Consider the following 14,864-nt stretch of genomic DNA (forward strand, 5'->3'; position numbering starts at 1 on the left):
CCACAGCCACAGCAACGTGGGATCCAAGCCGTGTCTATGATCCACACCACAGGTCACAGCAACGCCAGATCCTTAACCCACTGAGGGAGGCCAGGGATCGAACCCACATCCTCATGAATGCTAGTCAGGTTCGTTAACCGCTAGCCATGAAGGGAACTCCCCAGCACCATTTTTGAAAAGACTCTTTTTCTGGATCGTAGTGCAGAGCTTGATCTTTTTTCCCTCACCATTTTGATCCTGAGATTGTTGCAGAGAACTATAATTTATTCATTTTTCTGGCTGTATAGTATCCTTCATTTGAATCTGCCATAATGTATTTAATTTCTTCTTTGATCCATGCACATTGGGTTGTTTCCAGAGTCTTACTTTTCCGAACACCGTTGCTGGGAACGTGTTTGAACACCCACGTATGAGAGTGCCTTTCTAGGGACTGTGCCTAGGAGTGTAGAGTTATGCACGTGTTTCCCAAAGTGAGTGTAATATGTATGTTTCTATCAGCAATGTATACGCGTTTACATCTGGGAAAACTCAGTTTTTAAACATTCTATTTCTTTAGTGTCTTTCTGAAAAGTCATTACCTAAAGGAAAGAAGAAGTATTTGCAAGTGAAATTTGCCTTTTAGGCTTCTGATATTTTATTAATAAGAATTGTTTTAAACAAGCAAAAGGACAATAGCTGGAGAACCCAGCATCCAATTAGTATCTTTTTACATTTGTAAATGTTAGTGTGAGGCTTAAAGAGATCTTTGGCTGGCTGAGGTGGTGAAGCTTTTGCTAATAGCAAATAAGGGTGTGTGTTTGCTCGTGAAAGCAGCCAGCCTATTATTTCTTACGTAGGGTCTGGAGCAAGTACAGTGTAGCCGTTGGCAGAATCAGGATATTGAGGGGAAAGGAATGCTTCTCTTTCTTGGAACCCACATATTAGTGTAGAATAGTTATACTAAGACGAAAGCCTTTTTTTTTTTTTTTTATCTTTTTTTTAGGGCCACATGTGCAGCATATGAAGTTCCCAGGCTAGGGGTCGAATGGGAGTTACAGCTGCCGGCCACAGCCACAGCCACAGCCATAGCAATGCAAGAGCCAAGCCTCATCTGTGACCTACACCATGGCTTACAGCAACACCAGATCCTTAACCCACTGATCGAGGCCAGAGATCGAACCTGCATCCTCATGGATACTAGTCGTGCTCATTCCCACTGAGCCACGATGGGAACTCCCTAAGACAAAATTCTGTCCACAATGATGAGAAATATACCCTATCTCATCCTATAGCATCGTGTGAAAGGGCTGACTGATACAGAGTTGGGGAGGTGGTACTCAGAACCATGAAGGAGGTGGAAATGCTTTCTGGGCGGGACAGATGTACCGCTTATGATTAAAGGGAGTTACCCCTGGACCACACACCAGCTCTATGCTGGACAACTAGCATGGTCCAAGAAGGTGGCTGCCAACGGGCATGGTCATCAGGAGGGGAAGAAAGGCCTCTGGAAAGCAGGTGAGGCGGGGATGCAGGCAGCCTGCCTGGCAGCATCAGAGAAGCACGTGGGGGAAGTGTTCCGGCTTGCAGTGGGACCCTGGGACAGGATATCAGTTATAAAGCAGGAGTGAGGATTGGGAAGAACAAGGATAATGGCAAGATGCGCCAGCCCTAGGGGGGCACTCAAGAAACTGAAACTCAGAGTGCCTGTCATGGCCCAGCAGAAACAAATCTGACTAGCACCCATGAGGATGCAGGTTCAATCCCTGGCCCCACTCAGTGGGTTAAGGATCTAGCATCGCCATGAGCTGTGGTGTAGGTTGCAGATGCAGCCTTGGATCCCACGTTGCTGTGGCTGTGGCGTAGGCCAGCAACTACAGCTCTGATTCAACCCCTAACCTGGGAACCTCCATATGCCACGGGTTCAGCCCTAAAAAAGACAAAAAATAAAACAAATAAAAATAAAATGAGATATAGAATTAAAAAAAATAAATAAACTGAAATCTAATATAAAGAGGCCATTCAGTCTCAGGGTCTCATTGATGTTATGACCAGGGTCATAGGCTGAATGTTTATGCCTGCCTCCCCCCAAATTCATATGTGGAAACCTAATCCCCAGTGTGATGGTGTTTAGAGGTGGGGCTTTTGAGAGGTGATTAGGTCATGAGGGTGGAACCCTCACAAATGGGATTAGTGTCCTTACAAAAGAGATCAGCCCTTCCTCCCCATGAGGAGAAGGAGAGAAGGCAGCCACTTAGGAACCAGGAAGTGGGCCCTCACCAGACGCTGAATCTGCCAGTGCCTTGATCTTGAACTAGCATCCAGAACTGTGAGAAATAAATTTCTGCTTGTAAGCCATGCAGCCCATGGTATTCTGTTACAGCAGCCCAAACACACTGAGACAACTAGTTATTAGCACTTGTGTGCCCAAGGTCAGAACTAGGTTGGCTTGACCTTTATTCCTCCCACAGAGAGTAATAATGGTTATCATTTCGGGGGTGCTTACTATGGGCCAGAAAATCATGCATATTAATTTGTTTAATCCACACAAGAATGCTACTAGGTGGATTGTAATACCGCGCCCCAGGTTAGAAGTGGGAAAACAGGGGCGCAACGCTGTTAATGACTTGCCTAAGGTCACGGAAGTAGTAAATGGCAGAGCCAGGATTCGAACCCAGATACTGTGACTCCAGAGCCCAAGCTCTTTTACTGTTTACTATGTTTCCTCTGGAAAGACCATGGTCTAGGGAGTCCTATAGTCTTGGTTTCTAATCTTCACTTCAACTTTGGACCATCTTTATAATCGTAGACAAGTCAAGTAAATTTTCCGTTACTCACAGATGTCTTTATAAAATAAGAAGCCTCGTTGGTAGATCATCTTTGGAGTGCCTCACCCTTTGCCTAGCCCGAGGTAGATACTCAGTAAGTACTCATTACTTCCACTCCTACTCGATGCAAACTATTACATTTAGAAAAGATAAACAACAGAGTTCTGCTGTAGAGCACAGGGAACTCTATCCTGGGATAGACCAAGAATATAAAAAAAGAATGTGTATATATATATATATATATATATGTGTGTGTGTGTGTATATATATATGTATATATATGGCTGAGTCACTTGGCTGTACAGCAGAAATTGGCACAACATTGTAAATCGACTATACTTTTTATATAATAAAAAAACAACTATGTATTTTTACACAGTAAAAAAAATTTTTTAAAGTGCTACTTCCCGACTATTAAATGTTTCCAAACCTAGCACAGGACTTGGCCTGGACAAGTTTAATGTGTATGTGAGGATCAGGTGGTTTATCCAGGGGAGAAGAGGACATGTGGGTCAAAATTCCAAACAGGTACCCACAAAATTAGGTGCTCCCGTCATTAACCCTAGAATGCCTAGCATTAACTGCGTCCTCCAACTCAACCAGACCCTGAAGTCTCAATAACTCCTTACTCATTTGCATCCCTGTAATTATGCTCCTGATCTCCTGTGACCTTATGGAGACTCTAACCTCAAAAGAGAAGAAATTGGAAGACAATAAAGACTGACTTTTCATATCCTCAAGTACTTCTCCTTTTACTTAAATTTCTTTTCCCTTTTTACATGTTGTTTCCCATGTGCAGATTTCTTTCTCGTTCCTCTCTATTGTTTCTCCATCAGTTTTCCTCTGCAGTTAGCTGGCGTCTAGAGGTAATTTCAGTATATCTGAGAGTTTGAGAATGATGGAGGAGAAATGGAAAGTGCAGGAATAGAAAGAGATGGCAGTGGGGGAATGAAATTTATTGTTCCTCTTTTTCCAAACCAAAATTGGAGGCTAGATAATTCAGAAAGAGAGAATTCTCTGTTTTCCAAACCACCTGTATATAAGAATGACTTGATAGTGTGACCTGATTCAGTACTTCTGAGGCGAGGATAAAGAATTTGTATTTTTGGAAAACACGCCCCATGATTATAGTTGACCATTTGGGAATCAAACTTAAACCTTTTTAAAATAAAACACTAAAGTTGTACCCATTTATTCAACTATAGAATTATGTGAATATTTTTAGTATTGACAGAAAAAGACACTTTACTAGGTGCTTAAATTTCTTTATTATTATTATGAAAAAGCTTAAAGCTACCCAAAAATAGAATGATGTGATAATTCCCCATGTACCGTCACCCAGCCTCACCAGTTATCAACCCATGGCTAAGTATGGAGGTGCTTTTGCAAGAGAATAGAAGTGTTAATAAATAGTAAAGACAAGAATTAAGACTGCGTCTGGTGTGTTCATAAGACTTAAAACCTGGAAACAACAGATGTCCATCAACAGGGAAATGTATCAACAAATAGTGGTATATCCTTTCAGTGGAATGCTACTTAGCAATGAAAAGGAACAAACTATTTATACACATAACATGGAAGAATTTCGGTATAATTTCATTCCTGATTTTTTGTGTTTTATCTGACCTAAATAAATATAGATCCTTTAATCATACCTTCAGGGATTCGTATAACCATTATCATGAAGCTCAGGGGCTTTTTTCTGAATTCAAAACCAAAATCTAATATTCATAAGACATTTATCCTAGTGTGTCCTAGATTTGGATGAATTAAATGTCTTTGCTGTTTCTTCTCAGTCAAGGCACCAGAAAAGCCTATATTTTCTCTAGAAATTCCCTGAATTGGCTCAACTGTTTTTTTTTTTAATTTTTTAAATTTTTTAATTTTATAGTGATTTCTATTTTTTCCGTTATAGCTGGTTTACAGTGTTCTGTCAATTTTCTGCTGTACAGTAAGGCAGCACTATTCACAATAGTCAAGACATGGAAACAACCTGAATGTCCATCGACAGATGATTGGATCAAGATGTGGCATACATACACAATGGAATACTACTCAGCCATTAAAAAAAAGAACAAAATATTTTCTTTGCATTTTAATTTTGCTGTAAAGGAGATGTCTTGTTTGTGTGATAAGAATTATTAACTTAAAACCAAAATTCTTAGCCTTCTGTGAATGGTTTGTCAATATGAGATTCCTTTATGAATTTCATCTGAAGCACAGAAGCTTCATACACAGATTTGCTGAGGCTTTGTACCTCAGACCCAACAGTTCTGAAGCTGCTGCTTCCTGAGGGTCTGAATAGGAGAAAGCTCCTTAGAGGTTTCCCAGGGTCCTAGTCAGGGCTCTTGCTCAGCTCTTAGCATTCTTGTGATAAACTTTGTCATGCTCACTGGGGATAAGACTTGAGCTTGGGAATTATCCGTGGTGAAATCCTTCTACCACCACTTGGCCAAATGTGACCTGAACCCCAGTTTCTCCACCTCCATAAAGCTTTTTGCTTATCTCTTGATGTGGCCTCCTCTTTGTCTTCTGGAGTAGGATATCTTTTTGAAAGTTTCCAGTCCATTTAGTTGAAGGTTGCTCAGCATTTGGTTGTAATTTTGTTGTTTTTATGAGAGAAGTTGAGCTCCAGTCCTTCTATTCCGCCATCTTAATCCCCCCGCCCCCCGAATTGGCTCAGCTGTTTATGTGGGTGTTTTTTTCTTCCATTGGGGAAATACTATTTTTCTTTTCAGGATTTAAAAGGGTCATAAGCAAAGTGACCACTGTCCAATATGTTTCTACCTTGCGGCATCCAATTTTTATGATAAATATCGGGAGAACATTAAAAATCTGGCTGGAGTCCAATCCTAGAGATACAAAGTCATAGAAAGAACCCAAGAATTCATCTTGTCTAATCCCCTCATTTTACTGATGAGGGTGGAGAGATACGGCCAGGGGTACAAGGGAACTTTTGGGGGAGAAGGAAATGTTCTCTAGGTGTTCTAGTTTAAATAACTGGATATCCAAATACATTGAACTGTGCACATAAAAAGAGTGAATTTTATTGTATTAATTATATCTCAGTAAACCTAACTTTAGAAAACCCTTGACAGAATTCCAGTTGTGGCTGAGTGGTAACAAACCTGAGTAGTATTCATGAGGATATTGGTTCAATCCCTGGCTTTGCTCAGTGGGTTAAGGATCTGGCATTGCCACGAGCTTAGGTATAGGTTGTAGATGAGGCTCGGATCCCGAATTGCTGTGGCTGTGGCTGTGGCTGGCAGCTGTAGCTCTGATTCGACCCCTAGCCTGGAAATGTCCGTATGCCACAGGTGTGGCCCTAAAAGGAAAAAAAAGAAAGAGAGAAAAAAACTTGCTAAGAGATTTCCTTATAAAATGGACTCTGAACCCAACTCTGTAGTGCTATCCATTGTCTTATTTAGCCATTCAACAAACATTCAGTGCCTGCCACATAAGGTACTTTTGGGTGCTATGTATAGACAGCCCCAGGCCCAGTCCTAGTCAGTCACCATGCAGTTGAGGGCAGGGATAGACAAACAACACTCCATGGTCCACTTCCAGCCTGACACCTCTTTTTGTCAATAAAGTTTTATTGGAACACAGTCACGCTCATGCACTAGCATACTCTCCATCCGTGGCTGCTTTTGTGCTACAGTAGCAGGGTAAGAGTAGTTGTGACAGAGTCTGCATGGGCTGCAAAGCTTAAAATATTTGCTATCTTGCTCTTTAAGTGTGTCTTTAAGTTTGTCTAGAGTTAGAGACAGACAACAAACAAGAGAAAATAAGCACAGGCAGATAGGAATCATGACAGATCATGAGGTGTGCTGGGCAGTAGTAAAAGTAGAAGCTCTTTCTGAAGGGTGCTTCCCATGCATCTCAGACAGCTGAATTGAAATTCTCATCATTTTCCAAGGATACGCTGTGTGTTTCTGCCTCCACGTCTTTGCATATCCTCTTTGCTATTATGCTCTTTTGTTGTTGTCTGCTCTTGTCAAAATCCTACCCCTCAAGGGCCAGATGAGATGCCACCCTCTCAGGGATGGTTTCCCATCTCCCCAGTCATAATTCATTTCTCTCCTGCCTTTCTCTAGCTCAAGAGCCTCTCTGGGTGTCACTTCTATTAGATTGTAAGCTTCCTAATAAAAAAGACCCATGTCACATTCTTCTCCCAACCCCTAGGGTCAGCGCACCCTCTTTTACAGTAAGGCTAAGCCTTTTTGTGTGACATTTAAAGTCCTCCAGGGCAGACTTCTTCCAACCTCATCCTCTACTCCTTCCTTGTATCCTATGCTTTGGCCAAATCAAACTAATTACGGGTCCCCAAATGTTCTATGTAGTTAACTTTTAATATCTCTTCTTTTTATTGCCATGGTTCTCTCGAAAATCAGAGCTAATGAAATGTTGGCAGTTACAATTCCACGGACATGGTTACATAATGGCCTCACAATGCCCTTAATAAATGAAATCTAAAATGTTACATCTTTTCGAACCCAGAAACTCATTCTAACTTTATTCTCTCTGAAGATTTATAACATTTTCTGAAGATCATGTTGTACTCTTCTTTCTTCTGAATGATTTGCAAAGGACTTTGGTTGAAAATGATAAAAATCCCGACTTAGGATAAATGCAATAGTCACGTCTTTGGGGATGAAAACGTTAAGTTCTAAAAATCATGCTTGCCTGAGAAACAAACCTGAATTTTTCGTATTTATCACATGCGTAAAAATGTACTGCCATTCTTTGCTTTCACTGGCACACCAGCGTCAGGGTGTGTATGTTTAATATGGAAAATAGCATGGTGATGTGTGGACTCCTAAGAATACAGGTGCCAACTCTGAAAAACTCACTTAAGTTTCCAAAGAACGCTTTGTCCTTTTTTTAAACTTAAATGTGCACCCCTTTTCATCATGCAAATATATCGCTTGCTTTTTAAAAAATTGAAGTATAGTCAATCTACAAAATGTTGTGTTAGTATCTGGCATACAGCAAAGTGATTCAGAGTGTGTATGTGTGTGTATATTTATATATTCTTTTCAGATTCTTTTTCATTATAATTTTTTACAAGATATGGAATGTAGTTCCCTGTGCTAAACCGTAGGACCTTGTTGTTTATCTCTTTTTATATGGTATTTTGTATCTAATGGTCCCAAACTCCTAATTTATCCCTCCCCCACCCCCTTCCCCTTTGGTAACCGTAAGTTTGTTTTCTATGTCTGTGCATCTGTTTTCTAACTAAGTTCATTTGTATCATTTTTTTTAGACTCCACACATAAGTGATATCCTATATGATATGTGTCTTTCTCTATCTGACTTACGTCACTTAGTATGATAATCTCTAAGTCCATCTATGTTGCTGCAAATGCCATTACTGCATTCTTTTTTATGGCAGAGTAGTATTCCATTTGTGTGTGTGTGTGTGTGTGTGTGTGTGTGTGTGTGTGTGTATCACATCTTTATGTATTGCTATTTTATCTACAGTGGAATTTGTTTTTTTCAATTTGTTTTTTTTCCCCACTGTACAGCAAGGGGATCAAGTTATCCTTACATGTATACATTTTCCCCCCACCCTTTGTCCTGTTGCAATATGAGTATCTAGACATAGTTCTCAATGCTACTCAGCAGGATCTCCTTGTACATCTATTCCAAGTTGTGTCTGAAGTTTTGTATAATCTCACTCACTATAAGATTAAGGTTAAGATCCTGTATTATGCTAAGGATACATAAACCTAGGGAAAATGGGATGGTTATTGGGAGCTGGTACAGATGCAGTGTATTTCTGCCTAGATTCTTTGGCCCCCAGCTTCTTGGTGGGATGCTCAGGGTACAGGGATGCTGATGTACTTGGGTAGGGTCCTGCCATATTTAAGAAGTTCAGTTTTTGCTGTATCACACTCTTTTATTTAACTTAACATCTACGCCATCATTCAAAAAGGATTTATAAAAGTGATCTGATTTGCCCATAAGTGGAAACAGTCAGCATCGAGGACCTCCTGGCTCCTGAGCCTAAAGTGGTATCAGCAAGGAAAGCAGAGGCAGAATTAACTTGCTCTACATAGAATCTCTTGGTTGCCAGCCTTCCTGGTCCTCTAATTGCTCCACAAACCTAGAGTATTGAGAGGCCTGGATTGACTCTCTTCTATTTTTTTGGTCTTTTTGTCTTTTTGGGGGGGCGGGGCAAACCTGCGGCATATGGAGATTCCTAGGCGAGGGGTTGAATCAGACCTTCAGCTGCTGGCCTACACCACAGCCACGGCAGTTCAGGATCTGAGCCATGCCTGTGACCTACACCACAGCTCACGGCAATGCCGGATTCTTAATCCACTGAGTGAGGCCAGGGATTGAACCCACATCCTCATGGATGCCAGTCGGGTTCCCTAACCACTGAGCCATGATGGGAACTCCAATCTCTTCTATTTTCTATAAAGTTCTGGATGTCCTCTGCTGTGGGTCATATTTATTTGCACATTTTTAGATAACTTCTCATCAGCTGACCTGCCGAGGTTGCAGATGGTACCATGGAAAAGGTCCCTTTGGTTTCCTGCAGACGTGGGGGCTCTGACTGCTTAGTCAATGGAATGAGGCAATGTACTGGGATATCCTTCCTTTGAGAAGTTCATGTCATAAATCTCACTGACAGTTGATTTGGGTCTTATGGTCCCTCGACACATAGCTTCATTTATCAGGAGATGGCTGGGTAGTAGATTAAGATCTGCTTATTGCCTTGCAGACTATTATAAACCCTCCCATACCTATTTTTATTAGAGACTAAATTTCTAACTTGCTCAAATGGTTTGTTTATGGCAGCGCTGCTCTGCCAATCCTGGGAGAAGATCATTTTACATTTAAATGGAATATTCTAACTTTGCTTAGTATGTAATGACCTAAAAATTATAACGCAGGGAAATGGAATTTCAGTGTTTCATGAAAAAACTGCCTATCACAAGAGTATCACATTTTTCCCTCTATGGATTGGAGGGAGATTTCTCCATGTTCCGTGAAACAGTCTTACTGCCCGGGAGGAAACAAAAAAGAAAGACATCGGTAGCCAAGGATGGCCGTCCTTTTATGAATTCTGCTTATTAAAGCAGTCGCGATGAAAAAGAACACCCTTGACCGGAGAAAGCAGACCTTACTGATGCCTTGGGTTGTGTGCAGAGATCTGTCGACCTGTGAAAACTTGGTGCTACTTGAGTTTAGCTTGGGATTACAAAGTCACTAGCTCTTTCTATGCCAGCTGATTTTGCAAAGGGCAGAGGGGAGTACCCTCTTTGCCTAGATTAACGTTGGATGGAGAATTCAGTGAAATTAAGCAGAGGCTGTGGCTCATTACCACAAGTAAAAGCTGGCTTAGGGGGAGAAGGAGAAAAGGAGAGAAAAAATGGGGCAGGAAAAAGATGGCAAAAGGAGGGATGAAGGGGAAAATAGGTACATGCAGTGAAGTAGAAACTTTCCACATTGTTCAGTCAGCTTCGTTTCATTGGCACAGATTCTAAAGTTTCCTAATTCTTGGGTAGAGCCTAGCTAAGGTGTATTTCCTATGAAGACAGGTTTCTATCCAGCAAACATCATCTCAAGTTGCTGTGCCAAACTCATGGATCCTTCTCTGTGTCTTTGTCTCAAGTTTTTGTGAATTCAGTACCTACATTAAATCTAAGAGCTAGTCAGTCTTTCACTCTTACTTGGGATACTTTCCAATTGACTTTAATAAGGGATCGGGGAGTTCCCATCGTGGCTCAGTGGAAACGAATCCCGCTAGTATCCATGAGGATGCGGGTTTGATCCCTGGCCTTGTTCAGTGGGTCGAGGATCCAGTGTTGCTATGAGCTGTGGTGTAGGTCGAAGATGTGGCTCCGATCCAGCATTGCTGTGGCTGTGGTGTAGGCTGGCAGCTGTAGCTCTGATTTGACCCCTACCCTGGGGACTTGCATATGCCGTGGGCGATGCCTTAAAAAGCAAAAATAAATAAATAAATAAATAATTTGGGATCAGGAAAATTCTGAGAAAGGGAAGACCCTCTTTCTTCTGAATTACAGAGTAAATGAACTCATTTTTTTCCAGAATGATCCACTTCTGGCTGTACATAAAGCACAAAGTTATCAGAGACATTTTCCTTTGTGCTCTGTGGGCCTGACTAATATTAGTCTGTCTTTGATCCCCAAGGGGGTGGCAGGTCTCCAGTGCTTTTCAGAGTGGAGCTATAAAAAGGCATTCCATGGAAGGGAATATATTTTATTGATCAATGATTACTGAGTCTTTTTTGAGACACGCTTTGTATTAAATACAATTTGAAAATCTTCAAAGGAAGATTCTCAGGACTTACCGAGTCACGGCTGGTTGGCATGCTTCTGTACTCAGCCAGAAGCAGTGGAGCAGAAATCTAGAGGTGCAGCCAAATTTCTAAATTCTTGGGGGCACATGACATGAATCCGTTCCATTTTCTATCTGTGTTTTTATTTCTGTTGCACTTCCTGACATTTAATATATTTTTCTCCTCACAGGAGCACTTAATGCCTTGATACTCAGACTTATTTTCCAGTGTTTTCTTCCGATCAAATCAATAGCCCTCTACTTACTTAGTCTGTATGTAGGTGGAAGGAAAATCAGAAATGCCTAATATGGGTCCTAATTCATAATGAAGCTACTAAGAATCTCACCATCCATGAATAATTAATTATCCATGATGTTATCTAGAAGGTCTTCAGCTCCAGCCCCTTTGGGGGGCTCTTTTAGGGTCCTTCTGGGTGCAGAGGGGAAGAAGGCAATTTGGAAGACCTCTGCAAACTCATCCCTGACTTCTTCCCCTCCAGGAAGCTGAGCGTAGGCTTTCTTCTTTATGGGGCTTGTGAGAGCTTGGCAGGTGGAAAAAGAACTGTGAGTTTTTCAGGCTGTGTTGGATTTATTCACACATACAGCCTCTGTATAGGATGAATGTCTTTTATCTTGATGCCAAAGAATTGAGAAAAGTATGGTAACTTTTGAAACCCATCTATGTTGTTCCAAACCCCTTTTTATAGTGTGATATCGGAAAAAAGCCAGGTTGCATTACTAGGTGACACTTTGTCCAGGTTATGGCTGTTCTTAGGTCACTTTGTGTGAAGCCCCACTCTTTTTGTGGTCTTAGGGAAGTTATCTTGTTGTTTGTTTGTTTGTTTGTTTGTTTTTGGCTGCCCCTGCAGCATGTAGAAGTTCTCTGGCCTGGAATCAAACCCGTGCCACAGCAGTGACCCCAGCTGCTACAGTGACAATGCCAGATCCTTAGGCTTCTGCAGCACAAGGGAACTCCTTAGGGAAGTTATCTTTTTTTTTTTTTTTTTTTTTTTTAGGGGTTTTTGTTTGTTCTTTACTTAAAGTTCTTTTATTTATTTATTTATTTATTTATTTATTTATTTGTCTTTTGTTGTTGTTATTTCTTGGGCCACTCCCGCGGCATATGGAGGTTCCCAGGCTAGGGGTTGAATCGGAGCTGTTGCCACCGGCCTACGCCAGAGCCACAGCAACGCGGGATCCGAGCCGCGTCTGCAACCTACACCACAGCCCACGGCAACGCCGGATCGTTAACCCACTGAGCAGGGGCAGGGACCGAACCCGCAACCTCATGGTTCCTAGTCAGATTCGTTAACCACTGCGCCACGACGGGAACTCCTAGGGAAGTTATCTTAATCTTGTGCCTTAGTTTCCTCACTCCTTGAAATGTGTCAAAGATACGGTATCCAATGGTCTAGTAAATATTTATCAAGTTCTGGGAATATAGGTGAGTGAGCCAGCAAACCTTCCTTGATGGGGCTCCTTGTTTCGTGGGGCCAAGGCAGTGTGAGACCTTCCAGAAATAACATGAAGAGGCACATTCCTCAAGCAAGCGATACATGAGGCCAACAGGAAATGACCTTGAGCTGAAGTTAAGATTCAGAGGGTGAGAGATGAGCCCTTGGAACCCAGCAAGGTGAGCTGGTATAACTTGCAGGAAGTATGACTCACTCGTGGCTGTAACGAAGAAGGCTTAAACCAAATCATCTGAGGAAAGGCTATGCCAACATAAGCTTCAAAAGACTAAAAGGAGACTCAGAGAGAAAAACAAAATAGCATGCCCCAGGCCTGTCCTAGGAAGAGAGGAGGTCATATACCTTTGCCCTTGTATGACTACTGTTGCTTAGAGTTGGAGGAGAAACAAAACGAAATAGGGTTTTGGAGACAGACCGAATTTGAATCCCAAATCTGTCCTCAGACCAGTCACTTCAACCGTCTGAGCTTCATCCTTAAAAGTGGGCCGAAGATGATCCAGCAATCCCACTCCTGAGCATATACCCAGACAAAACTGTAATTCAAAAAGATACATGCACCAGAGCTCCCGCTGTGGTGTAGTGGGTTAAGAATCCAACTGCAGTGGCTAGGGTCATTGCAGAGGCGTGGGTTTGATGTGCGGCCTGGCACAGCAGGTTAAAGGATCTGGTGTTGCTGCTGCTGCTGCAGCATAGGTTGCAGTTGCAGCTTGGATTCAGTTCAAGGCCTGGGAATTTCCACATGCCATGCGTGCGGCCAAAAAAGATAAAATACTGATGGAATTCCCGTTGTGGTGCTGTGGAAGTGAATCTGACTAGGAAGCATGTGGTTGGAGGTTCGATCCCTGGCCTCGCTCAGTGGGTTAAGGATCCAGCATTGCCATGAGCTGTGGTGTGGGTTGCAGACGCGGCTTAGATCTGGTGTTGCTGTGGCTCTGGCACAGGCTGGCAGCTTCAGCTTCGATTCGACCCCTAGCCTGGGAACCTCCATATGCTGTGGGTGCTGCCCTAAAAAGATAGAAAGATTAAAAAAAAAAAAAAAGAAAGTGCTGATAATTTAAAATAAATTAAAAAAATACAATATAAATGAACATGTTATGAAACAGAAACAGACTCACAAGCATAGAGAACAGACTTGTGGTTGCCAAGGGGGAGGAAAGCTAAGGGAGAGAAGGAATGGGAGTTTGGGATGAACAGCTGTGAGCTAGTAAGCACAGGATGGACAAACAGCCAGGTCCTACTATACAGCACAGGGAACTATATTCAATATCCCGTGATAAACCATAATGGAAAAGAAACATGAAAGAGAATATATATAACTGAGTCATTTTGCTATCTAGCCGAAATTAATACAGCATTGTAAGTCCACTATACTTCAATAAAATAATAAATAAATACATACATACATTAAAAAATGGGCTGAGACAGGGAACTATATTCAGTAGCATATTACCTATAATGGGAATAATAATAGTGGGATGTAATAGTAACCTGTAATAGGAAAGATCTGAAAAAGTATATATGTGTGTGTGTGTGTGTGAGTGTGTGTGTGTGTAACTGGATCACTTTGCTGTACACCTGAAACTAACACAGCATTGTAAATAACTCTACTTCCTTTAAAAAAGAAATAAAAATCAATCAGTAAAAGTGGGCTGAGAAAGATGGTCATGTGCATATGCCTCAATGTCGTCTGTGTCCTGTGCACTTAGTAAAAAATGTGAGTTTTACTCTAAGGAATGAAGTCCAGATTTGAACCCAGCTGCTCTGTCTTAATTCTGTTACTCCCAAGACTTCAGCATACTTGCCTATTTTTTTTTCTCTTTCAGTATGAGAAAGGCTATGAGGAGGAGCTGCATTTTAATTGTATGACTGCTCAACTGCTAACTGTTTTGATAGGTTGAACAAAGTCCATTGATTTTTGGTGGAGGAGTGCTTGCAGGAGAGTGAGTCAGGTGTCTGCATTATTAACTTATTCGGAAGCTCTTGGTAGCAGATTGATTTAAAAAGCTCCCAACAAGACGGAGGATTTTATTTAATGGAAATATTGTCAGGATGGAATTGAGATTTGGATTTGGCTTTCAAATCAAGCAATAGACATTGAATAAAGGACTTTTCCCTGACAGACAGAAGAATCATGATGTATTAGGGGGAAATACTCTCCATTATCTCACGGGGCCTTGCCTAGGGAGGTAATATTTGCCTGGAGCATCCTGACCCCCCCCGCCCCCCCCCCCGCCCCATCACGACTCTCTTTTCTAAAGGTGAGGGGGAGTTCCCT

The 14,864-nt window shown here is 41.7% G+C and overlaps 1 protein-coding gene and 1 long non-coding RNA gene across 4 annotated transcripts in view; both read left to right on the top strand.

The window, feature by feature from the left end:
* PITPNC1 (phosphatidylinositol transfer protein cytoplasmic 1) overlaps positions 1 to 14,864 on the top strand; it is a 278,582-nt gene that overhangs the window by 23,923 nt on the left and 239,795 nt on the right.
* Positions 4,496 to 12,887, top strand: LOC146398053 (uncharacterized). Its single transcript, XR_014820979.1, has 2 exons — positions 4,496 to 12,101; positions 12,457 to 12,887. It is a non-coding gene; the product is annotated as an uncharacterized LOC146398053 (long non-coding RNA).

This window comes from Sus scrofa, chromosome 12 (assembly GCF_054392235.1).
Source record: "Sus scrofa isolate SSC_HxYL_T2T_F1_AM1 chromosome 12, Sscrofa_HxYL_maternal_Yorkshire_Landrace_v2.0, whole genome shotgun sequence".
Lineage (NCBI taxonomy): Eukaryota > Metazoa > Chordata > Mammalia > Artiodactyla > Suidae > Sus > Sus scrofa.